We start from the raw sequence: 6,000 nt of genomic DNA, 5'->3' as shown, positions 1-6,000 counted from the left end.
CTTGGAAGAGGTTTCACCAGCCACAGTCAAACTGCCCCAGCTGACATCATGTGGAAAAGAGAACAGTCATCCCTGCCAAGCCCTGCTCAAATGGCAGATTTCGAAGCAAAATGAATAGTGTTGTTTTAAGCCACTAGGTTTTGGTGTGGTTTATTACACAGCAATTAATAAATAGACAGTCCTCCAGCAGAATAAGTACATTTCATGTCATCAAAGCATCTCTGAAAGTAGATAAAGGTTGAAAGAGGAAGGACGTTTTAGTATCTAGATGAGGTGAAGAAATATTTTCTCTTTCTGTCTCTCATCTTTAAGGTCCTGTCCTTCAATCTTTTGTTTTACTATTGTGAAAGAAAAAAAAAAGCCTTCAACTAGAACCTTCTGTCCTTGGTTACATGTGTTTCATTGACTCACATGGTTGTTTGAGACCTCAAAACATGAGAAACAATGACTAAGCTAAGCAAGTGAAACAAGGCTCATATGTACTAGTCAGTTTGTTCCCAGGATGCCTGTTTGCCATTTGTAGCTGTAGTCTTCAGAAAAGTCTTAACTGACAGAGGATGTTTAAACTGACTTATTTTGATTCTAAAGAGCTAGTCAAAAAGATTTCTATGAGTAACTTCCCAGACATTTTTGCATGGCCCACTTCATTTTCTTTATTAGTTATCAATTTGAAAATCAGCAGCAAGATAGTAGGAATCAAGCTAATCTGGTAAATCCATTCAACAGCCTGTTTGGCTTCTGCATGTAGAAACCACTGCATCTTCACACACATCACATATCAGTGCAAGCACTGCATTTCCCACACTGCTCTGCCACGTGCTGATCTGTCTCCCATGCTGGTCTACCCGTGCCTGGAGAGAAAGAGTCATGCCTCACTGTCTTTGTATACCCAGTTCTCAACAGTGTTTGACATATACAGTAAGTCTCCTACATACGAACCTTCAAGTTGCAAACTTTCAAAGATTTGAATGTGCCCCTGTATGCCAGCGATTGTACTGTACTACCGTACTTTCAAGGTACTATACTGTAAGATAAAAAAACGTTTTCTTTATTTTTTGTTTGTTTTTTTATGTATTATTTGTGTGAAAAGTATTATAAACCTATTACAGTACAGTACTATATAGCCGATTATGTTAGTTGGGTACCTAGGCTAACTTTGCTGGACTTACGAACAAATTGGACTTACGAATGTGACCTCAGAACAAAACTCATTTGTATGTAGGGGACTTACTGTAGTGCCAATATGTATTTATAAATGAACTACTTACTAAAATGACTAATGTGCATATGTACATGTAGTCTAAAGTTGCCCACAGATGAGCAGCCAATTCCTGACGGAAAAATGGTAAAGTAGCATTTCTCCAGAGCTTTTCAATTGACTCTTTCTAAACACAAACATGAATCCTACTCCTGACTCAGTGTCTTTGGATTGTACTTTGACAGTCAATCTTATGACTATGACCAAAGTATAATATTTATTCAGGGTAATATTTAACTTACTCAAATACTTAATTTTTAAAAATTGGGGCCACTGGTAATATTTAATTTTTTAAATTGGGGTCACTTTATTCCAACCAGAGTCAGAGGATGGATTAGTCATATGAGAAGACTAGACAAGGGTTTTCTGCATTTAATGAGCTCTTAGCTTCTGTTTAGACTTCTTCACCTTTCATAGGTAACAGTGATTATTGGTCGAAAGTGTGGGAATGGACTTCCAGGGAAGATAGCGGAAGAGTAAGACGCGGAGATCACCTTCCTCCCCACAGATACACCAGAAATACAGCTACACGTGGAACAACTCCTAGAGAACACCTACTGAACGCTGGCAGAAGACCCCAGACCTCCCAAAAGGCAAGAAACTCCCCACGTACCTGGGTAGGGCAAAGCAGAGAGATTCCCGCACAGAGGATCGGTGCCGACCGACACTCACCAGCCCGAGGGGCTTGTCTCCTCGCCCGCCGGGGCGGGCGGCGCTGGAAGCTGAGGCTCGGGCTTCGGTCAGAGCGCAGGGAGAGGACTGGGGCTGGCAGCGAGAACTCAGCCTGAAGGGGGCTAATGCGCCACAGCTAGCCGGGAGGGAGTCTGGGAAAACTCTGGAGCTGTTGAAGAGGCAAGAGACTTTTTCTTCCCTCTTGGTTTCCCGGTGCGCGAGGAGAGGGGATTAAGAGCGCTGCTTGAAGGAGCTCCACAGACGGGCGCGGCTGAAAGCGCGGAGCCCAGAGACGGGCGTGGGACGCTGGGGCTGCTGCTGCCGCCGCCAAGAGGCCTGTGTGCGAGCGCAGGTCACAGTCCATGCCGCCCTTCCGGGAGCCTGTGCAGCCCGTCACTGCCGGGGTCCCGGGATCCAGAGACGGCTTCCCTGGGAGAACGCACGGCGCGCCTCGGGCTGGTGCAACGTCACGCCGGCCTCTGCCGCTGCAGGCTCGCCCCGCACTCCGTGCCCCTCCCTCCCCCCCGGCCTGAGTGAGCCAGAGTCCCCGAAGCGGCTACTCCTTTAACCCTGTCCTGTCTGAGCGAAGAACAGACGCCCTCCGGCGACCTACACGCAGAGGCGGGGCCAAATCCAAAGCTGAGGCCCGGGAGCTGTGGGAACAAAGAAGAGAAAGAGAAATCTCTCCCAGCAGCCTCAGAAGCAGCGGATTAAAGCTCCACAATCAACTTGATGTACCCTGCATCTGTGGAATACATGAATAGACAACAAATCATCCCAAATTGAGGAGCCAGGAGTCAGTGCTGTGCCTCTGAGGTGGGAGACCCAACTTCAGGACACTGGTCCACAAGAGACCTCCCAGCACCACATAATATCAAATGGCAAAAATCTTCCAGAGACCTCCATCTCAACACCAGCACCCAGCTTCACTCAACGACCAGCAAGCTACAGTGCTGGAAACCCTATGCCAAACAACTAGCAAGACAGGAACACAACGCCACCCATTAGCAGAGACGCTGCCTAAAATCATAAAAAGTCCACAGACACCCCAAAACACACCACCAGACGTGGACTTGCCCACCAGAAAGACAAGATCCAGCCTCATCCACCAGAACACAGGCACTAGTCCCCTCCACCAGGAAGTCTACACAACCCACTAAACCAACCTTAGCCACTGGGGACAGACACCAAAAACAACGGGAACTACGAACCTGCAGCCTGCAAAAAGGAGACCCCAAACACAGTAACATAAGCAAAATGAGAAGACAGAAAAACACACAGCAGGAAAAGGAGCAAGATAAAAACCCACCAGACCTAACAAATGAAGAGGCGATAGGCAGTCTACCTGAAAAAGAATTCAGAATAATGATAGTAAAGATGATCCAAGATTCTATGTCCAAGATCCAAAATCTTGGAGATAGAATAGACAAAATGCAAGAAACAGTTAACAAGGACCTAGAAGAACTAAAGATGAATCAAGCATCGATTAAAAACACAATAAATGAAATGAAAAATACTCTAGATGGGATCAATAGCAGAATAACTGAGGCAGAAGAACGGATAAGTGAGGTGGAAGATAAAATAGTGGAAATAGCTGATGCAGAGCAAAATAAAGAAAAAAGAATGAAAAGAACAGAGGACAGTCTCAGAGACCTCTGGGACAACATTAAACGCACCAACATTCGAATTATAGGGGTTCCAGAAGAAGAAGAGAAAAAGAAGGGACTGAGAAAATATTTGAAGAGATTATAGTTGAAGACTTCCCTAATATGGGAAAGGAAATAGTTAATCAAGTCCAGGAGGCAGAGAGAGTCCCATACAGAATAAATCCAAGGAGAAATACGCCAAAACACATATTAATCAAACTGTCAAAAATTAAACACAAAGAAATCATATTAAAAGCAACAAGGGAAAAACAACAAATAACACACAAGGGAATCCCCATCAGGATAACAGCTGATCTCTCAGCAGAAACTCTACAAGCCAGAAGGGAGTGGCAGGACATAATTAAACTGATGAAGGAGAAAAAACTGCAACCAAGATTACTCTACCCAGCAAGGATCTCATTCAGATTAGATGGAGAAATTAAAACGTTTAGGGGCCAGCAAAAGTTGAGAGAGTTCAGCACCACCAAACCAGCTTTACAAGAAATGCTAAAGGAACTTCTCTAGGCAAGAAACACAACAGAAGGTAAATACCAACAATAACGAACCCAAAACAATTAAGAAAATGGGAATAGGAACATACATATCGATAATTACCTTAAATGTAAATGGACTAAATGCTCCCACCAAAAGACACAGATTGGCTGAATGGATACAAAAACAAGACCCATATATATGCTGTCTACAAGAGACCCACTTCAGACCTAGAGACACATACAGATTGAAAGTAAGGGGATGGAAAAAGATATTCCATGCAAATGGAAATCAAAAGAAAGCTGGAGTAGCAATTCTTATATCAGACAAAATAGACTTTAAAATAAAGACTATTAGAAGAGACAAAGAAGGACACTACATAATGATCAAGGGATCGATCCAAGAAGAAGATATAACAATTGTATATATGTATGCACCCAACATAGGAGCACCTCAATACATAAGGCAAATGCTAACAGCCATAAAAGGAGAAATCGACAGTAACACAATCATAGTAGGGGACTTTAACACCCCACTTTCACCAATGGACAGATCATCCAAAATGAAAATTAAAAAAGGAAACACAAGCTTTAAATGTTACATTAAACAAGATGGACTTAATTGATATTTATAGGACATTCCATCCAAAAACAACAGAATACACATTTTTCTCAAGTGCCCTTGGAACATTCTCCAGGATAGATCATATCTTGGGTCACAAATCAAGCCTTGGTAAATTTAAGAAAATTGAAATTGGATCAAGTATCTTTTCTGACCACAATGCTATGAGACTAGATATCAATTACAGGAAAAGATCTATAAAAAATACAGGGCTTCCCTGGTGGTGCAGTGGTTGAGAGTCCGCCTGCCGATGCAGGGGACACGGGTTCGTGCCCCGGTCCGGGAGGATCCCACATGCCGTGGAGCGGCTGGGCCCGTGAGCCATGGCCGCTGAGCCTGCGTGTCCGGAGCCTGTGCTCCGCAATGGGAGAGGCCACAACAGTGAGAGGCCCGCATACCGCAAAAAAAAAAAAAAAAAAAAAAAAAAAAAAAAAATACAAACACATGGAGGGTAATCAATACACTACTTAATAACGAAGTGATCACTGAAGAAATCAAAGAGGAAATCAAACAATACCTAGAAACAAATTACAATGGAGACACGATGACCCAAAACCTATGGGATGCAGCAAAAGCAGTTCTAAGAGGGATGTTTATAGCAATACAATCCTACCTTAAGAAAAAGGAAACATCTCGGATAAACAACCTACCCTTGCACCTAAAGCAATTAGAGAAAGAAGAACAAAAACATTCCAAAGTTAGCAGAAGGAAAGAAATCATAAAAATCATATCAGAAATAAATGAAAAAGAAATGAAAGAAATGATAGCAAAGATCAATAAAACTAAAAGCCGGTTCTTTGAGAAGATAAACAAAATTGATAAACCATTAGCCAGACTCATCAAGAAAAAAAGGGAGAAGACTCAAATCAATAGAATTAGAAATGAAAAAGGAGAAGTAACAACTGACACTGCAGAAATACAAAAGATCATGAGAGATTGCTACAAGCAACTCTATGCCAATAAAATGGACAACCTGGAAGAAATGGACAAATTCTTAGAAATGCACAACCTGCCAAGACTGAATCAGGAAGAAATAGAAAATATGAATAGACCAATCACAAGCACTGAAATTGAAACTGTGATAAAAAAATCTTCCAAGAAACAAAAGCCCAGTACCAGATGGCTTCACAGGCGAATTCTATCAAACATTTAGAGAAGAGCTAACACCTATCCTTCTCAAACTCTTCCAAAATAGAGCAGAGGGAGGAACACTCCCAAACTCATTCTACGAGGCCACCATCACCTTGATACCAAAACCAGACAAGGATGTCACAAGGAAAGAAAACTACAGGCCAATATCACTGATGAACA

The sequence above is a fragment of the Hyperoodon ampullatus genome (genome assembly GCF_949752795.1).
Source record: "Hyperoodon ampullatus genome assembly, chromosome: 2".
Lineage (NCBI taxonomy): Eukaryota > Metazoa > Chordata > Mammalia > Artiodactyla > Ziphiidae > Hyperoodon > Hyperoodon ampullatus.
The sequence above is the reverse complement of the archived record's forward strand: the minus strand, read 5'-3'. Positions refer to the sequence as shown.